Below are 24,572 nucleotides of genomic sequence, written 5' to 3'. Positions count from 1 at the left end.
TTTCTAGGACCTTAAGCTGTAAGCTGTTTTTTCCTGTAACTGAAGCAAGGTAAATATCAGCTCTTATTTACAGGGGCCTGGGATGGCAGTACTTGTCCTAATGCTGAACTTAAGGTGGAATGGCCTTAATTTTCTCGGCCTCCACAACAGCATGAGGAAGGGATTATTAAAGGCTGGTAACTAGGTAATTTCATCTTTAGCTATACTTGTATGATAAATACATTCAAACTTACACGTTTCAGTATTGTTTCTCCCTGACAGTATAAAGTTTACATCCCATCATCTATTCAATAACTATGAATTTATTTGACATTAAATAGACAACTCAAACTTAACACGTCCAAAACTGATCTCAGGAATATCTCTCCTCTTTTAAAGACCTCCTTCCAATCTTCTAGTTTTTGGCCAAAAGCTTCAGAGTTAAATTTAATACATCTATTTTATACTTCACATCTAATCCAATAGCCAATGTGCTTCAAGATGCTACCTCTGAAACGTATCCAGTATATGACCACTCCTCACTATCTTCGAAGTTCCCACCCTTGTCCAAACTTCCTATATTGTTCTCCTAACAGAAAATAAAATAAAAGTTAGACATAGCTTTTTAACTAGTTTTAATACCTGCATCCCTGTCAAACCTGAAGCCTGGTGGCTATACAACAGCTGGAATGATTCTTTTAAAATAACTAATATCTTGTCACTCTTCTCCTGAAATCTTATGACAGCTTTCCATTTCACTCAAAATAAAACCTGGACTCATTAATATGATTTAAAAGCCTCCCAAGATAAACACCAAGTTATCCTGCTCTCTTTACCTGCCACCATTCTCAACCTCATTCATTTCACTCCAAACACAGTGGCCTCAATTCTATTCCTCAAACACTTAAGGTCTGCAATGGCCTTTATCTCATGATCTCACATTTCCAGTTTCCCATATTAGAAGCTTTCTTCCCCATCACTTTACTTCCTATTGATCCCCTTACTTCCTTTTGATCCCCTTATTTCCTTTATCCTTGGCTCACATGCCGACTTATGAGTAGCCTATTGTGGCAACATTATCCAACATATAACCCATGCTCTCTTCATTTTCAAACTGAATTTCTAGCTTTATTTATCTTAATAACAATTATTGCTACCTTAGATTTATGAAATGATATTTTTAAGAATACAAGTCTATTAAAGATAGTACTTTGACTTTAGTCCTTACCACTTTATTGCTGTGTTCAGATACTACAAACAGTAAATCCTCAAAGAATATTTTTTGACTTATTGAATGTTGAACATGAAGCTCTTAAATTCTGCCAAATTAGATCATAGAATAAATTTGAACTTTCTAATGACTTATTCATCTTAATAATATATGATTATCATCATTTTTATAGAAATGTTAATAATGATTTCCACATATAAAATAATATATAAACATTCTTCAATTCTCCCCCCCTGCCCCACATCATCTTGACATTGGACTTCTGTTTGCTAGAGGTGTATCTTGTCCTTGCAGGGAAGAATGAGAGTATATCAGGATGTCCAATTACCGTGCCTGCCTCTTTAGGAGGCAGCTGCAAAAACGGTATCCTCTGCACTTTCTGGATCCTTCTAAGCTGCTCATGTGCACTTTCACTTGGACCACAGAAGGTCATGAGTGACTTTGAATATATCAATATTTCCATTCCAGGATCTTATAATACTCCAGGATAGTAATTTCCTATTATTCCATTTCCCATACTACATTGTCAAAAAATAGTAATTTACAACTTATACAAGGAGGTAAAATCATATCTGGGCTATATTCCAGTAATACTATGGCAGTGATCTATAAATAACCCAAACTTTAGTATTAATGAACCTTTCAGATTACGAAATAACCATTGAAATATCAGAGTCAAAACATATTTACTTAAGCATATATGTCAACATTCCAATTCTCAAATATCTAAATTGGTGTCATAAGGAATTAAAATCCATAATTTACCTACACAATTGTTTATAATATCACTTCCAAAGACTATTAACCAAGAGTTTCATCAAAAAACCACATACATGGGACCTGTGGTTATAGCAGGAGAATTACAGTCACAAAGAGCTGCCTGTGAATGAATGTGTATTTCATTATTAGATTATGTGGCCACACATATATTTCATGCACCCAATTCAGCTTTTATCAGAAATGAAATGTTTTGTTCCACATCTAACTTACATTTTTTCTTTCTCAGTTTGTTTTCAACATATATAAGGACAATGTGTGTGTGTGTGTGAGAGAAAGAGAGAGAAAGAACGTGTGTGTACTGTATGTGTGTGCATGTCACACTTTTCATATATAAATGTGATGGGAACCATAAGAACTTTGGGAGTCAAATCATTAACTTCCTGCTTTGTGAATTTACCTTTTTTAGTCCAGAGGGGTCTAGTCTCCTATTGGTGCCAACATTAAAATGAAATAAACATTCCTTTACAAGTTATCACAATGTCAAAGAATTAGAGATCCGCAAATAATCTTCTTCCTTAGTATGACTCTTACTAGTTCCTGAAAATATTTTAAACTTAAAGAGGCAAGTCAGGGATGCCTGGGTGGCTCAGCAGTTGAGCATCTGCCCTTAGCTCAAGGTGTGATCCTGGAGTCCTGGGATCGAGTCCCGCATTGGGCTTTCTGCATGGAGCCTGCTTCTCCTCCCTCTACCCATGTCTCTGCCTCTGTCTCTGTGTCTCTCATGAATAAATAAATAAAATATTAAAAAAATAAATACACAAGTGAAATTGCAAGAATTCAAATCAGATTATATTTATCATATTTAAAACCATTTATACATATCAAATGAAATTTCTATGGGTAAGCCCACCTCAAAGTTGTGGTACCTACTTGTACAATCTGTTTATCTCATCTACAAAAAGGACTAGATCAAATAATAATGCATCAATTTTAGAAAACCAGGGTATTCTTATCTGTATGGCTTCAAAAAGGAAGAGACATTAACTTCATTAAGAACTATATTAATTCATCCAAAGAGCATTTAGTAATTTTTATAAGTAATTTACTCAGGCAGCTTTTAAAGACATTCATAACACAAGTTTGCCTCTCTTGTAATTTACCAGATGAATATGTCTTAGGATTTCAAGCAAATATAACTTATTTTTATTAGTCAGAGATGGCATAAAGTCATGCCATCTACTTACTTATGTGCAGACTAATGAGTTTTATGCATTGAATAAGTAATCAATACAGAATATTCAATTTGGCTCAGCTTTTTTGGTGAAAATGAAGTAGTGCTGTTCAGATTATTTATTTTCCTTTCAAAAAGTCATTTTCTATAATAGAAAAGCCATCCATGAGTGTGATTTTCACTTCTGCCTATGGGATTATCATTATGAATGATGTGGTAAAAGATTTAGATTGAGCTATAACTGAGAGATAATGTTTTTCTTTTATTCTGCAATTGAAAAATGGTATCTTGATTTTTTTTTTTTTTGAGAAGTAGTTAATGACCAGTGTGCTAGTACTATAAAAATTTGGTTATGCCCTACACTTTTTTTAAACTATGAAATTAATCTATTACTAATCATTTATAAATCAGCAAAGTAATCAATACTAGTTAATGCAATGCTAAAATTGACATTAATCACTTTTTCAGAGACAGACTCTTCTGGTCCCATCTTAGAATTAAAATTGTAATGCAGTCCCTATTTGGTAAGTATGTTAATATTTGCTTCTGTATCAGTAAAATATTTATTTTATTTTTCTCCCAAATCAACTCAGGAAACAATGTGGACAGAACCCAATGCCCTAAAAGCCACATGTGTTAAAATTGTAGGAATTTTTTTAAAAGCCTGGCTGGTCATGCAGATTAATTTTACATAGAAGGTAACACACAGTGCATATTCATCTGCCAGTAATTACATAGATTTGTTCACAGTGCACTTCTTATGTGCATTTTCCTATGCAGTTTCAAATAACTTCCCTGCTCACATTACCTTTGTATATCTAAATTTATTGTAAGTGCAGCATAGAGCCCCACTGTGGAAGTTAGAAATAGAAAAAAAAAAATATATATATATATATATATATATATATATATATATATATATATATATATATATACATATACTTAGAATCCTGGAGACAGTTCCTTTTAATTTTTTTTTTCCTGACATTGTCAGAATAGCCTATTTTGTGCTTTTCATTCAGTTCTAGGAAAGATTTTTCTCATGGAGTGTAGAACTACTGGTACAGGGAAGCTTGAAGTCTTCATTAAAAGACCCACAGATGCATTGAATCAAGATCATTAAAGTGATTAGTCTGGTTTTTGTAAAGTAGTCTGTCTTCCCAGCATTTATCAGAATCATTGTCTCAGAGAGGACACTAAAAATATTGGTTAAATAAAGTTTAGTTTGAAAATAGTCAAAACAGAAAAGGAAAAGTAGTATACATATATTTCTGAGTGAAGTGTTTAGATTGGGAGAGTAAGTCTTCAAATGTTTAAAGGATTAATAGAGCAGAACCTAGAGTATCTCTTTATAGATGGTATAACTAGGACTGATGAAAGGAAGCAGAGAGACAAATTTTAGACCAATGCTAACAAGAATTCTTTAGTTCTATTGCCATAAACAACATTAACTATTATGTTTCCTGATATTCAGAAATGGCCAAAAAAAAAAAAAAGCATAAGTGGTAAATGTAGCCATCAGTTATAAATTTTATTGATATGGTTCAGTTCTTGAATTGGTAGGGGATAGAAGAAATTATGAATCAGATCCCATTTATTTTCCAGACTCTATGATTCCAGATGGTTCATAAGGCAAAATTAGTATAACATAATCTTTAAAGTAAGTTGCAAGTTATAAGATCCTTTTAACTAGTGTGAGGTGCGATGACGTCAAAGAAAACTTAGATTCTGGAGCTGTGTTCCTGGAATTCCAAAATGAGCTCCACCACTTCCTAAGTTTCATGTTGGACAAATACTTTAATATTTTTATGTCTCCATTTTCTCCACAAAAATTAAATAGGACCTACTCCCTATTTTTGTGAGAATCAAATGAAGTGATCTTCATAAAATATTTAGCACCTACTAAACAGAAAATAAATGTTAATAATTATTAACTTTAAATTCTAAATAATATTTATGTGTCCCATGTCATCTTCAAATGCCAATTTTGCAGTCACAATTTTCAACGGAGCTCTCTTTATTAAATAGTCCATTAAATCTATAAGCTTTCTGTTCTCTTCATTGAGAAACTTCCTCAAAGATTGATCTACAGTCTCTGTTTCTATTCCTCACTTCTCTCTAATATTTTAACAGTTAAGTTTACATTTAAGTTGTTTTCTATCCCTAAATTTTAATATTTCTATCCCTAAATTTTAATATTTTATTTCTATTCACTTCCACCTATTTTCCAATTTTCTTTATGATTTATTCTTTTCCTGTTAATTGTTTAGAAGCATGTTGCTGTCAAATATTTGGGTGGTTTTTAGATTTCTTGTTTTTATTGACTTTTATTTTCAGTCTATTGTGTTCAAAAAACATACTCTCCACATTTAATCACATATAAGTTTGTCACAATTTGCTTTGTGGCCCAATATATGGTCTAAATTAGTAAAACTATCATAAATCCTCAAAAAGAGAATGTGCATATAGTAGTCAGTAAGGTAGTCTATTAACTATCAATATATTTGGGATAGCTGATACTTGGCTTGTATTTCTTAAGACAATTTTTAAAAATCTAGTTCTATCAATGCTTGTATAAGGACACTGTATTCTCTAGATATGCATGTTAAATTGTAATTAGTCCATGTATATTAGGCATTATGTATTTATGTTTATTATGGGTTCCTGATGAATTACCTATTTACTGTTACAAAAATACCACTCAGGAATATCCAAAAGGAAGAGTTGCATAGGATAAAGTATGTGGGAAGGGGCATGGACTTTCCATGCCTCTCTGGGCATATCACCGTATTAGCACCTTGATGTGTTCACCAGCCCAGAAGCTTTCTCAATCTCTTTAGTTAGGGTTTTTTTTTTTTTTTTTTAATGGAGGCTTTATTATTTAAGCATGATTAAATCATGCACCATTAGTGATTAACTATATTTTCAACCCCTCTCTTATCCCCAGAGATCAGGGAGTGGTGCTGAAAATTCCACCCCTCTATCCCTAGGGTTTGTTCCTTCTAGCAACTAATCATTCTAAATCTACCCAGCAGTCCCAGGGAATGTCCATTAGCATACAAAAAGACACTTGTCAGCTCAGACTCTCCAAGGGTTTTAGGAACTATGTGCCAGGAAAAGGGAAGGGAAGTCAAAGGTATATTTCTTGTATCATAAAAGGCCTTTTGAACACTCACTTCAATGCCATATAGGTGGTAATACCTTCCAAGGCTGTGACAAGATTCTCCAGAAGATTCTAAATCACTGTCTGATTATGTGGTGCTATTTCTCTAATAGCCCAGATTCACAGGTTCAGGAATTAAGGAGGGGAAGTAAGATTAGCACCACTCACAATTACCCCTAGTGACCCATTCCCCAAAATTTTGCTTCTGGCCTCTAAAACCTTATACTCTGTGGATCTAAAGACCTGAGCTCCAAAAGGAAGAGCACGTCTACCAGGAGACACAACAGTTCCACTGAACTGAAAATTTAGACTGCCACCCAGCTACTTAAGTCCTTGTGCCTCTGAATCAACAAAGAAGGAAGTTACTGTGCTGGCAGGTAGAAGTGATCCTCACTACTAGGGAAATCAGGCTACTGCACAAAGGAGTTAAGAGTGTACCTAGAATATAGGAAATCTAAGGTATCTCTGAGCATTACCACACTCTGTGATTGAAGTCAATGGAAAACTGCTGCAATCCAATCCAGGCTGGACTACTAAAAGCCAGACCCTTTAGGAATGAAGGTTTGGGTCACCTCACCAGGTAAAGAACCATGACTAGCTGAGGTGCTTTCTTAAAGTGAAGAGGAAATGGAATGATACTGGAAAAAGAATTATGATTACCAGCTACATCTATGTGACCTGTTACAGAAACAAGGATTGTTAATTGTCATAAGTTATTTTCTCCTTAATTTGTTATAAATATGCTTGTGTATGTGTGTGTGGTGTGCATGTGTATGTATGTGTATGTCTGAGAGAGAGACAGAGAGAGACAGAGAGAGAGAGAGAGAGAGAGAGAGAGAGATTTTTTATCCCTTTATTATATAACATAAAACGTATTGATTTTGTATCATAGTATTTAAGTTATGAGATATCAAGAAAAGTAAACATCATCCAAGGACTTTGCCTCCTCTTACAGGGAAGCATTAATGCATTTTCAGTTCTTTTCAGGATAGTTGTATCATATCAGATGGAAGAATGGCCTTGCTATTGTTTTTTGTTTGGAAATTAGCATCATTTAAGGAAATCCATGTGTCATATTGATGAGAGGTATACTTGTGATGGTTAGTTTTTTGTCAACTTGGCTGGCACTCACTTTGAAATTTTTCTTTTCTTAGGTTCTAAGTTTCTTTGGGCAATACTGAGGAAGATATAGCAAAATAGAAAAGGATGCATAAGCCCTATTCTATACATTATATGAACTTGGAAAACCATTTAAAATATTTGAACTTTAGTTTCTTCATATGTTATATGAAAATAATTAGGCCGATGCAGCAGATTGTTCTAAGGATTAGTATAAATTGGTAGGCATATCTATAAAACTTGGTTTATATTTAGCATGCAATTTCACACCATGTAGTAACTCTAAAGATGCCAGATCTTCAAAAGAGAGTTAGATATAACTAAAAACAATCAAACAAACAACAAACTACTCCACATTTCTCCAATACACATCTGACTACTTTGCTTAGTTAATGAACAAGGAACCACTTAAATTTACTTATATTTGAATACTTCACCTATCAAAGGAGTCATATGTTGACTAAGATTCTGGAATATTGTGTAAGTTCTTTTTTATAAGTTCTTTCCCCAACTTGGAATAGTAAGATTTAAAAGAAAGGCATTATCAGTAACTTTTGTTTTTTGACACATTGAGGTTGGCAAGCTTCAATGAGTAAAACTAAGACCCACAAGCAAAAAGAAAAGATGGTATACAATTTCAGTAACATCTGACATGTTGGTTCTGCTTTTATTTGAGACTAAAGTATATCTCTGAGAGGTATTTATTTTTTTAACTCCTCTTTGTATCCTATGAATACTAAATGATTTCTCTCAAACTATGAATGCTAAAATTAAGCAAAAACAAAATAGAGAAGGAAGGTGTATGACCCAGTATAATTGCTCTGCTGAATGAATCAGAAATACACACACACACACACACCTACACACACACTTATTTTCCTCTAATGAAAGCACAGGCATTATGTTTGGAAACATAATGTAGACTTCTCATTTGACAGTGCATATGGAAAAGTAGATGTTGGATTATTCTGTGCTAAGTACAGACCATTCAAAATTCTGAGAAATTAGTTAATCCTGTAGAGTTTTTATTTTTGCTTCTCAATAATTTACCATGCAGAATCTAAAAAGCGAAACAAAATAACAAAGAAATAGATCCATGAATACCGAGAACAAACTGATGACTGTAAGAGGGTAGTGGTGTGGGAGGGATGGGCAAAATGGGTGAAGTTGCAGTGGCAGGTATATGCTTCCAGGTATGGAATGAATACATCACAGGGATAAAAGATACAGAATAAGAAATACAGTCAATGATATTGTAATGGTGTTGTATGGTGACTGATGGGAGCTACACTTGTGAACATAGTATAATGTATAGAGTTGCTGAATCACTATGTTATATACTTGAAACTAGTGTAACATTGTGTGTCAACTATACTCAATTAGAAAAAAAAAGAAATTTCACATACCAGAAATTCAAACCATTCCATGTTTAGAGACAATTTCTCTTCTTAATGATATCTTCAGGACATAACACAATGTCTGGCATACAGTAATATTTCAACATATATTGTCAGTATGTAGTTAAATAAATACATCATATGTTGTAAGGAAAGGAGTCCATGCAGCAACACATAAATAGTGTTTGAGAAGTTATATGGGGTCTAGAACTAGATTCTATGGTCTTTGATTGTCCTTCCTATTCCCAATGTTTGAATAAATGTATCAGAATCAATGTCTTTCTCAGGTAACCTCAATGGTAACACATTTATAGTTGTCTCAGACGCTTATGCATAAGTGGCTATATAGGTATTAGAGATCATTCTTTACCCTATATGAGCAATCCTCAAAATATCAAGCATGTTGGTAATCTCCCTTCCTTCATAACTAAGGAACTTGGTATATAACATCAAATCTTGGAATAGCAGGATCCCCGGGTGGCGCAGCGGTTTAGCGCCTGCCTTTGGCCCAGGGCGTGATCCTGGAGACCTGGGATCGAATCCCACGTTGGGCTCCTGGTGCATGGAGCCTGCTTCTCCCTCTGCTTATGTCTCTGCCTCTCTCTCTCTCTCTCTCTCTGTGTGACTATCATAAATCAATTAAAAAAAAAAAAAGTCTTGGAATAGCATTCAGAGAATCTCAGAGGAAAGCATTAATTTCTAGTTAAAAGAATGGCTAGACATTTTAGTAAGTCACAGAACATAAGTGGTTAATCCAGGCTGAGTGATGGTGTGCAAGCATTCCTTGGGGGCACATGACACGTGGAACTGATGGATGCCAAGTTATTTTCTTATCTTAAATTATAAAACTGCCAAACATCCAAATAAGTGGAGAATATTTTTTTTAAACCTTTTTAAAAATTTTTTTTTTAATTATGATAGTTCACAGAGAGAGAGAGAGAGAGGCAGAGACACAGGCAGAGGGAGAAGCAGGCTCCGTGCACCGGGAGCCCGACGTGGGATTCGATCCCAGGTCTCCAGGATCGCGCCCTGGGCCAAAGGCAGGCGCTAAACCGCTGCGCCACCCAGGGATCCCCAGTGGAGAATATTTAAAATATCTATTACATGATCTCAACTTTCATTTATTAGTACAGTGTTCACTTGAGGCATTCTTAAATTTTGGGCTAATTTTGAGATCTCAAGTTTCTGAAATGTCCCCTTATTAATGAGGTTCAAACTGAGCCAACTTTTATTTTCAGACCCCATCTTTATTTTTATTTTTCCTAGTTCTTGTCTTCCAACATTACAAAATAGGCCTATCTTTTTTTTTAATACCATCTTTAATCCAATGAAGTAGATATCACGTCTTTTTTTAAGTATAATTTTGTGACTCAATTAGCTGAAAGACTCTAGCTCTGAAATAAACAACTCAGTTCTTAAATTTGTTTTGGAATAGGGTGGTATGCATTAAATTTAAAAATTCTGAACAATTGAACTTTGTTGTGTATAAAAAATAATCTTAATATAATGTGCAAGATTTTGGCTTTTCCTCTATGGCTTCATGCCAAAAATATTAAGGTAGAGGAAGCCATGTTAATCACAAATAATCTCTTATGAAGAATTTTGATCTTCCTGATATATATTCTTTTAATAAAATTTTATTCAGCTCTCCAAAGAGATAGAGATAATAAGTCTTAACATTTATATTTATTCTGTCAGAATACCTGAGGATTCTTTAGATGACTGGTTTTATTTTGACAGGTTCTTAAAATTTTTCTTTTATGCACCCATTGGCCATCATCAAAATTTCATGAAATCCAAATGTCAGAGTTGGCTGTGGATTTATTTAGAGTAAAGAAGAAAGAAAAGTAACGTGGAGCTGAAGAATATATCAGCATGTGCTGTGTCTGAAGGAGAAGGTATGAATTGAAGAAAAAATTCACCTGGCCAAATGCATCTCTGAGCTCAACTCATTCTTGTTGAAAGGTCCAGGGTATTTTGAGTCACACTGTGGTATATGCTTCACTAAGGTAGAGAGGTGAAATATTTGTTTTGTTCTGTAAGATACTTATTCTGTCCAACTCTTCATCTTTTGCCAGAAAATCTGAATGCCTATAGTCTATAGTGGAGCCTCAATAAGTAGACTTCCTTTTAGAAACAATCATTTAATTCAACTACTGGCTCTTATTCATTACTTTCAGCAGCTGATTCTGGAAAAAAATAAATTTTTGAACATGGGGTTGCAGTGGAGACTTTGGGAAATTTTTCCCACCAAAAACAGAAGGATGAAGAAGCCCACTGGATGCTTCCTGAAATAGGTACCATGTTTCCCATAAATTAAACACTATTCTCACTACTCTTCGTTATTAACCCTAAGAGACCTACTGATTGTTTAAAGACTAGAGCTGGAGGAAATCTGTTCCTGTGAAACAAGAAGAGAGCTTTAATGACGCCAGTCAACAGAGCCTCTGAGCTTCACTTATGCTAATAAGATTTATTTAGAAATAAAAGGTTTGTTTAGAAAAGCCCCAGTTGTGTTGCCTGCAATCAAATATAAATCTCAAAACAGCTTTAGCTAAATTGATATATCTGCATATTACTGCTAAGAAGTTTGGGTGCTTGAGGGGTGACCTACCTCCCTGAGATTTCATAGGGCTTATGGACTTAATGCCTGAGCTGTTCACTTCAATACAAGTCACCTGGGCAGAATCTGCAGGCAAGCAGGTGTGGAGTAAACTCTATAACCACAAAAAGGATGCCTCATGAGACCTGGGGCATCATCTTGACTGCCATCAAGAACCTGTATGGTTTCCCTTCTAGGCTGGTTCAAGTAGCTGAGGTGGAATATGAATTGGAAAAAAAAAAAAAAAAGAAGAATTATATTATATTTGAGAATCATTCATAGTATTACAATATCTACTGTTTAAATCTATGTACATTTTTATTTGTATAAATTATTTTCAAAAAGAAGTCTCTATCATCACCATAAAGTTAAATGCAAAGTCATTATCAGTTAATATAAGATGCAGAAGTTTAAGCTAATGGTACCTTTTGACAATGAGCACCCTTAAAATTTTAATAGACTGATAATCTACTGGTAGAACTAGTCTACCGTTAAGTTATATGTGGTCATACCCATGCCCACAGTAGACTTTTCTACACATCACTATTTGTTTTTTATTTTATTTTATTTTATTTTATTTTATTTTATTTTATTTTATTTTATTTTGTTTATTATTTATTTTTATTTTATTTTTATTTTATTTTATGAAACAGGATTTGGCTTGATACTGGTAGCTGATAAAAATTAAATCTCTACCCATGGAAGACTACAAGACTATGAAACCTAAAGTGAGTAATATCTATTCCACCAAACCATAAATTTGTAGGTGCTAAGTAGCCATTCATTGGTAAGGGAAAGTGGAAAATGTGTCAGGTCTGAGAGTATTCCGAAAACACAAGTTCTTTCTTTAGTAGGTGGTCTCTGCTCAGGACATACTGTCTTTATATTGTTGCCTCTCCCTCCATCTATACTTATTAATTTACAGAGACTCTTCTTTCTAGATCCAAAGATAAAAGAAGAAAAAGTATTGATTTGCTGCTGCTACATTAATACCCTAATCAGGGGTTGCTAAGGAAGATAGGAAATCTCTCTATGGGCATAACTTTAAAGAGCATATCTTAGGTTTTCCTTTGAATGGATGGAGACATAAGTGAGGTAAAGACCTAAATAGTTAATGTCTAATTGTTTAAAAGTTGATCACAATCACCAGGAACTTTGAAATAAGTACGATAGGAAACGTGAAAATTAATAAAGATAAACCTCACTAAAGTGGAATCTAGAAGGGGGAGCCCTATCACTCAATGCCATTTACAGGAAGAATTGTCCATTACAGAGCCTAACAGAAGAATCATCAACAGGAAAAATGATCAGTTGTTGGCTCTACCAGGAAAAGATATACACTGAATCTTCCCTAAGAAATCAAATACCCCTGCAACTCACTCACCAATGAAAACCATAATCACCCTGAATTTTTGCTTCTCTCCAATGGATTTTCATTCAAAACAACTCCTTCCAACATCATTTTTCTTCTGCATAAAATCGTGTTCCTCTCCTTTACTTGCTGGATTTGTCTATGGTTTTGCAAATAGCTTGCAAATCATGGACTTCAATTTACTATTCCCAAATAAACCCACTTTTGCTGGTAAAATAACTGACTGCTTTATATTTAACAGAAGATTGCAAAGAGCAGAATCCTAGTCCCTCCCCAAGCAGCTGGATCCCAACAGCAGATTTTGCAAGTCAGGGTCCCTGGTAGTTCAGTAATATTTTTGAGCTTCCAGCGTATTGTTTCTTGTTTTAAATAACCCTTTCATTTTTGTTTTCCTGATAAAATGCTGACAAACATGTAGGAATAAAGATATTTCCATCAACAGAAGAGAATTCTATGGCTAGCTCCTTTCTCAGTTCTCTGAAGATTGTCCTCCTAAACACAGCATCTGAATCCAGGGCCCTTTACAGATTAGATCTCCCGGTTCTGTCATTCTGTGATGTCATCCAGCCAGGGAGCAGAGATGTTTCACCAATTATGCCCAAAAGTAGTGGAGGTCAACTTCTCATATTCCAGTATTATTTACATGGGAAATATAGAGCTATACATAGGTGTACTACTTGTTTAGAACTGTTATCACTGAGGTATGCATAGCTCAAATAGTACACAACTTGTATTTCCCCTGGTTGTATATAACAAACACATTAAAACCATAAAACTCACAGAGATGAAGCCTGAATTTGAATATTAAAATAATAAGCCTAGTGAAAAACTTTTTAAAGAGTGTGTGAACTTGATTTTCTTGGAAAATACAAAAATTGAATTTTTTATATTGAAAGTAAAATAACAGAGACATTACCTTCATCCTATCCCTGATACAAATCAGAGAAAATAATCAGTAAGAAAGCAGTATTTGATGGACTTTAGGTAAGACATTTAAGCTTTATGCCATAGACTGTAGCTGTCCTAACCATTCAACAGGGTTCTGATAAGCGCATAACATGAGAAAAAGTATTTTTAAGAGTAGATATTTTACTTTAGGAATATTAAGAAATATCAATGGATATTTCTGGATCTCACATATAGAGTTCATAACTATAGCCTTAAAATACTAAGTTTAATACAATATCAGTTCTACTGTCCTTCACATTAGTTTACCATCTCTTCCCACCAATCCTTGCCCCATCTCCCACATACATACTTACTTGGCTTCTTTAGGATCTCTTAAGTTAAATATATGATTTTGGATCTGATACTTTGTGTATATATAATAAAGGATTAATATTAATATTTATTTGCATGTAATTTTAAATATTTATATAAATATATACTTAGGAACTTTACAGGAATCATTAACACCAAAGTTCTGAGATGGTAAAGGATTCTGCATTTGTACAGACCCAGCTTAATCCATTCATGCTCGGCTTTTTCAGAAATCAGAGCCACATCCTACCCCATTTCCCCCATCACTAAGCTTGTCTCCCTCCATCACTAAGTCATTCCCATTCTCTCTCCTCTACCACCTATATGACTTCAAAAATGATTTTTTTAAGTGGCATCTGTATTTGATTCCTCTGTTGAACAAGAATAACCATTTTTTCTGGTCGTTGTGTAAAAAGAAGTTAAGCATGTATAACAGTAAGCTTTATATTGTGACTAGGTACATTGAAAGTCTTTTTGGAAGCAGAAAAACTGTTCTGTTTTGGGGAAAAGGAAGCAAAAAATATACTTTTTTTTTTTTTAACCAGAGAAGAAAAATAATTCTTATCAAGTTGGAACCTAATTGCTTTTACTCTTGTATTGCTATGTCCAAATGAGAGCAGAGATTTCAAGTTCACTGTTCACAGATGAAGAACAACTTTGTTGCCTTCAGAAAAATAAAGCAAGATTGGAAGATTATTTAACTACTGAATTCAAGCAGTAAATTGGCAGTCATAATTACTGACAAAATCTCATTATAATAAACATTAAAATCTTGACTACAAGATTCTTGTTACCATGGATTTTCAGCTTGTGAGTTATTTTGTTATGCAGCAAATTCTATGATAATAGAATGAAATAATGACTTGTACTATGGAATGAACTATGTGCATGTCCATAAAACTCCGTGTACCTCAGAATTCCATTGCATCTACAACGTTCCATAAGCCAACTCACACTATAAATTTAAAGAAAAGAATTTTGAAAAAAAAGTTTGTTGTAGTATATTAAAATTTGTTGAATTTTGGTGAGATGCTTATTGTATAAAGTTAAAACTTTTCAGTTATTTCGAAAATGTGTTTCAATCATTCTGAATAATTTAACCTCTAAGAGTAATAGAGGTCAGTGAAACTTTGAAAAAACGATGATGCTGCTTAGTGAAGATGTTAGCTCTTCAGAGTTAGGCAGGCCATTCATCAGTGAACAGAAAGGGCAGAGGTTAATTAAACCTTTGGTTTAGAAAAAGAAAGTAAAAATTATTTACAGTATTAATTTACTCACTCAGGTTATCTCTTTAGGGATTGGTAGTAAATCCTCAGCCAGCTACTCAAAGGAGTCAGTATTATTGTGTTGGGGACACCATTTACTTATTTATTAAGCTGGAACTTAAATAAAATACCCTCTTGCTGTAGGATTCTAATTTGTAGCTGATTATCAAAGACTCTTACCAAGGGTAGAATGACACCCCCCCACCCCATCCCCCACCCCTGCCCACATCCCATGCCACTCTTTCCTATTTGCAAAAAAATAGGTGATGATAAAGGAAAACAGAATAAGAAACTAGTTTCTGCTGTCCCTATTTCTTGGAATAATAACAGGAAGTAGGAGTTAAAGACAAAGATCTTTCCTTATAAAATAAAGTTGATGATACTTCTGTATAGACTAGAATAAACAGATTGGGACAGAATCTACAAATTCATTAAAGGCTCTAATGTTAGGCTTTTCCTGATCTTCATATTAAAATGAAAACTCATGAGATGATAGAATTAAGGCTATCTCATTCAGGCACCAACATTGACAAGCATGAGGTGATTTCTAGTTCTTTTGTAGCTGTGGTTATGGTGGTTCTTTCATCAGCTTTCATACCTACAACAAAGGACAACATAACTCTTCTCTTTGGCAAGTTATATATATTTTTAAAATTTTATTTATTTATTCATGAGACACACAGTGAGAGAGAGAGAGAGAGTCAGAGACACAGGCAGAGGGAGAAGCAGGGTCCATGCAGGGAGCCCGGTGTAGGACTCAATCCTGTGACTCCAGGATCACACCCTGTGCCCAAAGCAGATGCCCAATGGCTGAACCCCCCAGGCATCCCTCTTGGGTACGTTCTACTGAAAGCTTACTTTTTAAAGCATTTGTCCTCTAATACTTACATGATTTGGTTTAAATTCTTCCCCTGAAGAAAATAAAGTTAACTTTACAACTTGACAAAAATAATTGTTATAATATTAAACATATCAGCCATTTCAAAATTCATCACGTGTTTGAAATAGTAAGAATATTTTTTCAGTTGCCTATGATCTGAGTCACACATTTATGGCATTACATAGGCTGTCTTTCTGGCCTAATTTTACTGTTGGAGTTTAGAAACATTCAAAGCAAAAATGCAAAATATTTAACTTCTGCAAACAGAAAGTAAAATGTTTTTATAAAATATGCAGGATTTCATGAAACTAGTGGAAGTGATATTGAAGAATTGCAAAGCCAATTGCAATGAAGTGACGGTATTTGCAAGCATGATGGCATGATTGGTGCTTCAGAGGTAAATGATCTGGATATTAAGAGTGAATGAAGCTGGTGGGATTAGAAAGTTTGCAAAAATATAAAATATATGTATGTGCTTTAAATTCAAACTTAAATAATACTGTGATAAAACTTGGTAAAGAAAGTTGTACAAAATATTCAATACAATTTATTTCTGTATTAAAGATTTTACTTAAAAGTTTAAGAGCTAAATTTTGTTCTTTTAGTTTTGTTTTCTAGATAAATTATGGAAATAATATTTTTGAGATCAAGCATTATAAGAATACTCAATTATTATTTTATATAGATATACACATTTTGAAATTTTATGAAGATATATATATATATATGGAACATTTTTGAATTCTTTATAGCTGGAACTGATTTTTTAAGATAAAATTTTATATTAAATCTAACATAACATTTAAAAAATGTCATTTGTTTAAAACTATGTGGCTAAACCTGAATCCAATGGTCTTAAATCTGGGAAGCTCATGGCACACATTTTTGAAAATAAATCAACAACATTTAATTATATGAGCATAAATTAAACAACACATTTATTTTGCATTATATTTTTTAAATATTTATACTGTTTGCAAGGATGCAATGAACATATCCCATCTAATTGTTGCATATTTCTCTCATTTAAGCCTATGTATAAAATATAAAAATAGAAAATATTTATATCAGCAAAGAGTCTGCTTGAAGATTCTCTTCTTCTGTCCTCACACTTGCACATGCACACACACACACACACACACTCTCTCTCTCTCAAATAAGTAAATAAATATTAAAAAAAACCCACATATATATCCAGAAAAAATTCAATAAACTGCTTTTTTCAACCATAAACTGCAAGTCACATGCTATAATAGATACTATTAAAAACCAGGTAACAATATCACTAAACGTTTAATTTTAGTTTAATTTAATTTTTTAGTTTAATTTTAGTTTAATTTTTAGTTTAATTTTAATACTGCAATTTTTGTCCTTGACAAAATTTTAGGATATGAAACTTTACAACAAATTTGTATAATGACTTTTTCAAAAGCTGTTATAATGCTGCAAATCCATGGATCAATATTTCTGTGAAGAATTGTTCTAGAATAAATATCAGTTTTAAATATTTTAGGGCAGCTCTGGTGGCCCAGCAGTTTGGCGCCACCTTCAGCCCAGGATATGATCCTGGAGACCTGGGATGGAGACCCACATCCGGCTCCCTGCATGGAGCCTGCTTCTCCCTCTGCCTGTGTCTCTGCCTCTCTCTCAGTCTGTCATGAATAAATAAATAAAATTTAAAAAAAAAAGAAGTAAATATTTTAAACATTGTCTGCCACAGGTTTATCTTATTATATATATTTTTAAGAGTTTAAAAAATTTATTTATTAATGAGAGATACAGAGAGAGAGAGAGAGAGAGAGAGAGAGAGGCAGAGACACAGGCAGAGGGAGAAGTAGGCTCCATGCAGGGAGCCTGACGTGGGACTGGATCCCAGGTCTCCAGGATCACTACCCTGGCTGAAGGCAGTGCTAAACCTCTGAACCACTGGGGCTGCCCTTATTATATTTGTAATATATAATAAGGAATCAATAAATACTTATTATTCTCTGTATTTTAACATAATCTCTCAAGCATCATGGATTTTAACTTTAAATTAAAAGGAAAAGAAAAAAAATTCTGAAAACAATGATGGACAATGCAGTGATGAAGGAGTGTAGTTTGTGTAGTATGAGCATCCCATTGAGTCTTGGCGTTTATGTACCAGTTCCAACTCTGGCACTAAATATATTATGTGCTTGGGTATTTTGTTTATTTTTCTTATGCTCGTTCGACCTAAATATTCCCTTCTTTGAATCTTTACTTAATGCATTGTATCAGATTTGATGACTCCTTCCTTTATGATACCCCTAAAGAGCTTTATGATTCTTACTATATTTAATACATTGCTATGCATACATTTGCTTGTGTGTGCTTCTTACATTATTAGATTCCTATTTGAAGTTTCACTTAACACAGTGTGCACAGCCAATGGCACAGTATCTGGCTCACAATTGAGGATCTTTTAGTTATACTGGGTTGACTTAAGTTTTAATGATTAAATGAATACTTAAGCTCTTCATGTATTAACTTCATGAGACCTCTGTAATTATAAAACCGAATAAAAATATCAGAAACCTTGTGAAACATAACAGTTGCCAAAATTCCCATACAGCTCTGTTTTTCAGTATTACTATGTCATTTGACAGTCTCAAGAATTTACAGACACTGAAATAAAGTAGTTCTTAGAGATCTACTCTGATACTGATTCTATTGGCACCGCACATGACTTTTTGGCATTTTTAATTAGTTTATCTCATCTATCTCAAGTTAAATATATTTATCAACAATAGTGGTAGCTTACATTAACCCTGAAGTATTTTGAAACGTATCATTAACAAAAATCAATAGTCAGTCTCTTATGAGATACTGTAGGAGCTGAGGTCAGGCTGCCCAGTGTGGGCCATATTGGCATGGAGATTATCTTGAGCTGAGGAAATGAAAATACTGCAGGCTCAGAAAAACTTTTGCTCCTCCCTTAACCACAAAGATGAATCTAAATTGGAGGATTTTGCAGAGTAAAGATTATAACCAGAGGTATATTTTATCTGAGTTCTGAGTAACCCATATAAATGGCAGGACAAACATTTGTTTACTGAACATTTACTCTTCTTCATCTCCCTGTGAATTGCTTTCCTTCCCTCTGAAGTTCCAGACTTCTATCCCCTTCTCCTTTGTTCAGAATGGCATATATACCACATTTTGCCTATCTTTGAAATTTCCATGTCTGTGTGAATTCTTCATATGTACACTAGTAAATTTTATTTTCCCCTGTTAATATGTCTCACGTCCATTTGATTCTTAGTCCAACTAGAAAGACCTTTGAAGAGACTGGTATTTTTGCTCCTGTACAACATCAAAACAGATTAGTTATATCAAGGGAAATGTCTGGTTTTCACATAGCATCTGATAGCCATACCCATCATGCATTCTTCCCCAACTTCTCACTAAAGTTCCCATGAAGATAAAAAAGAAAGCTAAAATTTTTAAACATTTAAAGCTAAAATTAATTACTTGTAAGATTCCATTATAAGATGAACAAAGTCAATTTGGGAAAAAAAATACCATCTATAATTTGTCTCATATAAAAGGCTGCACAGTTTACCTCAAAGCAAATAGGTGGAAAGACAGTACCTCCAAAGGGAACTATTTCCTATTATAGAGTACCATAAATAACTAGTCCAGAGAGTCCAGTAAACAACAGAACAGGAAAGCTTGTGGCCTCCCAAAGCTGGTGGATATCACCATATGTACAGACCAAGATAAATAATCTGGGCAAGGGCAGACGCAGGAATAAATCTAGTCATTCCAAGTGCTGCTTATGACAGTTTTGGCAGGAAGCAACGTATTTCAAGTGTCAAAAAAAAAAAAAAAAAAAAAAAAAAAGCATGACATTAGGAGTAGATCCTGCCTCGGTACAAAAGGACTGTACTTGCTGACTATCCAGTAGGCCAATGGGGCTAAGGTGGAGAGTGTATCAGTCACCAGGGTAGCTTTTCAAAATACTCATACTTGCACTCATCCATATCTCTAATTTTAGGATACAATAATTTTCAACTTTTATTGTGCATAAGAATCATTGAGAAGAACCTATGGAAAATGTAGACTACAGAATTCATATCTGGAAATTTTCTTTCAGTGACTCTGGGGTGGGTTTCAGAATTTTAATCATAAATTAAAATATTTATTAAGTACCTGCTATGTTCCAGGCATGGCTCTAACTTTCTCTGCCTTCATAGAGGCCAGGAGGAGGTAAGCAGGAACTCTAAACAATAAACAAAGCAAATTGCATATTGTTGAAACTTAATAAGGGCTATGAAAAAAAAAAAAACAGTATAGCAGGTAAAGGGCTGGAAAAGTCAAAGCGATAGAAATTGCAATAAAAACATGGTGGTTTGGAGTAGATTCCATTGACAAGAGGTGTTTGAGCAATTTGAACATCATACATAAATTATGCAAATGAAGGCTGTCACTGAAGACCCTCCCTTTGGGGTTGGGAGAGGAGACATTTTTTTTTTAACCAGGAAATTCTCATAAGCCTCTTCTCCCTTTTCACATTTACCTACTACAGAACTTTTTTCAGAACTTTGAAGATGTTATAATTTCATGAAAAAACAGATCAAGTAATCATTTTACTGCAAAAGATAAAGACTCCTAACAAAAAAATGTTTTATATAGAAAATCTTGAAAAAATTTTCAAAAAACCTTTTAAAGAGATAGTAAAACAAACGTATAAAATATAATATCTATAAATTTAAAGCAATATATAAATAAGAAGAGATTGAGAAGAATTATTGGAGAAAAAATAACATATAAAAAAGCAATTGGAGGGCAGCCGGGTGGTTCAGTGGTTTAGCGCCGCCTTCAGCCCAGGGCATGATCCTGGAGACCTGGGATCGAGTCCCATGTCGGGCTCCCTGCATGGAGCCTGCTTCTCCCTCTGCCTGTGTCTCTGCCTCTCTCTCTGTGTTTGTGTCTCTCATGAATTAAAAAAAAAAAAAAAAAAAAAAGACTTTTAAAATAAATAAAGCAATTAGAGAAAAAAATAAAACTTTCTTAACAAATCTAAAATAAAATATCTAAAAAACAGAATTGAGGAATAGTGAAGAAAACAAACCTGAGATATTTTTTAAGACATTGAAGAAAAGGCAAGTGAAATTAAGTATAAAAAAATATATATATGACAGATATAATATAGAATATGCTATATCTAATGGAATAGCATGCATCTTTTTTTTTAAGATTTTATTTATTTATTCATGAGAGACACAGCGAGACAGAGAGAGAGAGAGGCAGAGACACAGGAATTCCATTTGTATTCAAACTATCAATCATCTATAAAAGCAACATAAAATATTCATAACTAAAGGCTTAAAAACATACCATACCTTAATTAAAAACTTCTTATACATATACTTCACAAATCTAAGAGATTTCTTAAAAATGAAATAGGGCAGCCCGGGTGGCTCAGCGGTTTAGCGCCCCCTTTAGCCCAGGCGTTATCCTGGAGACCCGGGATCGAGTCCCACATCGGGCTTCCTGCGTGGAGCCTGCTTCTCCCTCTGCCTGTGTCTCTGCCTCTCTGTGTGTGTGTCTCTCATGAATAAATAAATAAAATCTTTAAAAAAAATAGATAATTTCACGGCACAAACAATAGAGATGATTTCATTCAAAACCTAAGAAATTCAAATTAAATCAAAAAAGAAGTATTTTTTTAAAGTTCTAAAATATTGGTCATATTATAGTTGAAAAACTCACTGGAATTACATACACATATTAACACATTTTATATAAAGTTTTAAAATTTAATTTAATTTAATTTAATTTGTATGATAATATGCTTGCATATTACTTTTTAGTATATTGTATAATAGTATTTTTCCCCATTGGCTCTGTGAATTGTCTCAGTGATCTTTAATATTTTAATCATTTCCATGAACACATAATTTTATTTATATTCTTGGGATTCTGGGTTTTCTATTTTGTTTCATGAGTCTTATTGTCTGTGAAACCCATATATATGGAAAAATAATGACTTCACAGGTAGCAAAATTTTTGCAAAAACCAATGCCAATGGATTATGTATTTAAATATTTTTTCCTCTGTGATGTTTTCATGTTTAAAATTTCCTCAGTGTGGGAATATTCTTTTTTAAAAAAAATTGCTTACCAGCTTTATTGGCTATACTACCTTACTAATTATATCTAATTGTGTATGTAAACTAGAGTGTCTATAACAGAAACTCTATTTAATAAATGTTGAAATGTAGCATTACAAATCAAAATTCCTTTCATGCATGCTAGTGTGTGAGGACAAGATTTAAGCTGAAATTTTTAAACTCCTATACTTCTGTGTTGTTTTATTATTTTAAATTGTGCTATATTTTTCAACAATTTGTCCGAGGTCAATTCAGTGAAATTCCCCAAAGCAAATGAAAGATTATTGTCAAATGTTGGTAACAAGGCTTCTTCACCTCTGTTAGGTAACACATGTTTATTGCCTAAACTATCCAGATAATAAATAGCTTTTTATCTTATAGATTTCAGTGGGATGATCTCTCCCTTTTCATGTTACTGTATTAGGACCACCCTAGATGCTAGGTTTGCTTGCCAAGTGCTCTGTTTTCTCTTACTATAATTTCCTTTTGCTTGGAAAAATATTCATTTGTTCAATTTATTATTACACTCTTAGAATACAACTGGAAAGCCCTCTCATCCCTAAACTGATAATGACATTACTAATTGATTTATACAATACATGATAGCATTAGAATTCCTAAGATATATATTTTAAAGACCTACCAACAATATAAAAAAAAACAATAAAAATTTCAAATCTAGCTCTGCAGAATTATGGTCCTGCTTCAAATGCTAGCAAGCAAATTCATGTAACTTTCATTTTTCATTTTAATCCTCAATAGGAATCATAGGATTCCTATTTCTTTGGGCATTAGAAAAAAACATTTTAACCTTTGAAAACTGAAAACTTTTGTACATTGGCGAAATAAGGTCTGTGGCCCATATAAACTGGACAGGGCTCTATTTTTTACATCAGCTGTAATGATTGGCATTAATAGGTTCCATGGCTGGCAGCACTGTCAGACGCAGGAAAAATTATGTGAGATGGATGTATGAACGTCCATCCCTCCCAAAATTGAGCACTTGTATCCAGGTCTTGGGAATGTGAGTAGGACCCAGGAAAGAGTCACTGCTGTATTTTACACTGTGTAGGCCCTATAGACCTACTAAAGGGCTAATTTTTCTGTTAGCTTTCTCACTTAAGAGCTCCCAGCTTGTATTTGAAAGTTGCACAGTGTTAAGGCTGCTTTCAGGTATTTGCAAACATGTACCTCTCTAGTGCAATGAGAAATGGCACAAATTAGACAATGATAAATATTCATGGCTATGTTATTTCATTATATAAATTTTCAGGAGTCTTATGGTACCCATCATTGAAGAAACACATGCATTCAGCCCATATAGAAGTCACAATCAGAGATGACAATTGTGCCGGATATAAGCATGCTTATTCTATTATAAACTGGTCCTTTTAAGAAAACAAAACATTGACTCTTACAGTCATACATGCATGCGGGTTGCTGTCTTGATCACTGCCTTGTTCTATTTCCCTTCAGCAAATCATCTCACTGGATCCAGAGTTTTACCTTGATTTAAAGTGAATTATGAAACCTTAGAATAATGAAAAACTAGAACTGGAAGGAAGACTAGTAATGATCTACCTGATACTGTATTTCATGTTATAACTGTTGACTATGATTTTTGACCAGAAAATGGAAGAACCCAGGACATAAAGTATGAGAGGAAGTATAAACACCCAGTGGTATCAACGGCCTGGATGGAATCCCAAGGAGAATAAAGAACAGAGATTTCTGGAATGATGGGAGATGCTGATCAGAGAGTGAACTACAAAAGATGAAATTACAGCAAGGACACAGAATAATGATGTGTGAAAAACTGAAAGGAGCTAAAATCTTCATAAATATCAACAATATCATGGTGACCAAATCAATAATGGATGTAGAGATCCACCTGAGATATTGTCAAGTAAGAGAGAAAGAGCCAATCAATCATTATTGAAAGTAGAAGTGAGAAAACAGCAACACCATAAGGTGATGATCATCCATTCAAGGCATTTAATTATTTGATATAATATTTTTGATCTGTTATAGTCCAGATGTGAAAAAAATCAGTTTCTTATTCCCAAGAGAGTGCAGAACTTATTTGCCAATAACAAACCTGCCAAATTTCTGCCTCAGAGTTCTTGCCATTTTCTTTTTCTTGGAGAGTGTCCTATCTCCTCTGCAATTCTGTATCATTCAACTTGACAATATAACCACCACTAGAATATTTCCCAA

General features: G+C 33.8%; 1 protein-coding gene and 1 long non-coding RNA gene across 14 annotated transcripts in view; one reads left to right on the top strand and one right to left on the bottom strand.

Moving 5' to 3' along the window:
• The window catches only part of LOC144302548 (uncharacterized), a 236,493-nt gene that overhangs the window by 3,505 nt on the left and 208,416 nt on the right, over nt 1-24,572 (bottom strand). For all 12 annotated transcript variants that reach the window (XR_013369541.1, XR_013369543.1, XR_013369542.1 and 9 more), the window contains one exon: nt 20,393-20,462. The gene's annotated coding sequence lies outside the window, so the exon portion shown is untranslated. The remainder of the gene's footprint in view (nt 1-20,392; nt 20,463-24,572) is intronic.
• LOC144302613 (uncharacterized) lies at nt 1-24,572 on the top strand. 2 transcript variants are annotated; one of them, XR_013369556.1, is made up of 6 exons: nt 1-49; nt 3,630-3,685; nt 11,021-11,137; nt 12,096-12,170; nt 16,516-16,616; nt 23,985-24,572. It is a non-coding gene; the product is annotated as an uncharacterized LOC144302613 (long non-coding RNA). The 2 variants fall into 2 exon arrangements; XR_013369557.1 differs by lacking the exons at nt 16,516-16,616; nt 23,985-24,572 and adding an exon at nt 14,620-14,811.

Source organism: Canis aureus, chromosome 2, assembly GCF_053574225.1.
Source record: "Canis aureus isolate CA01 chromosome 2, VMU_Caureus_v.1.0, whole genome shotgun sequence".
NCBI lineage: Eukaryota > Metazoa > Chordata > Mammalia > Carnivora > Canidae > Canis > Canis aureus.
The sequence above is the reverse complement of the archived record's forward strand: the minus strand, read 5'-3'. Positions and strand labels throughout refer to the sequence as shown.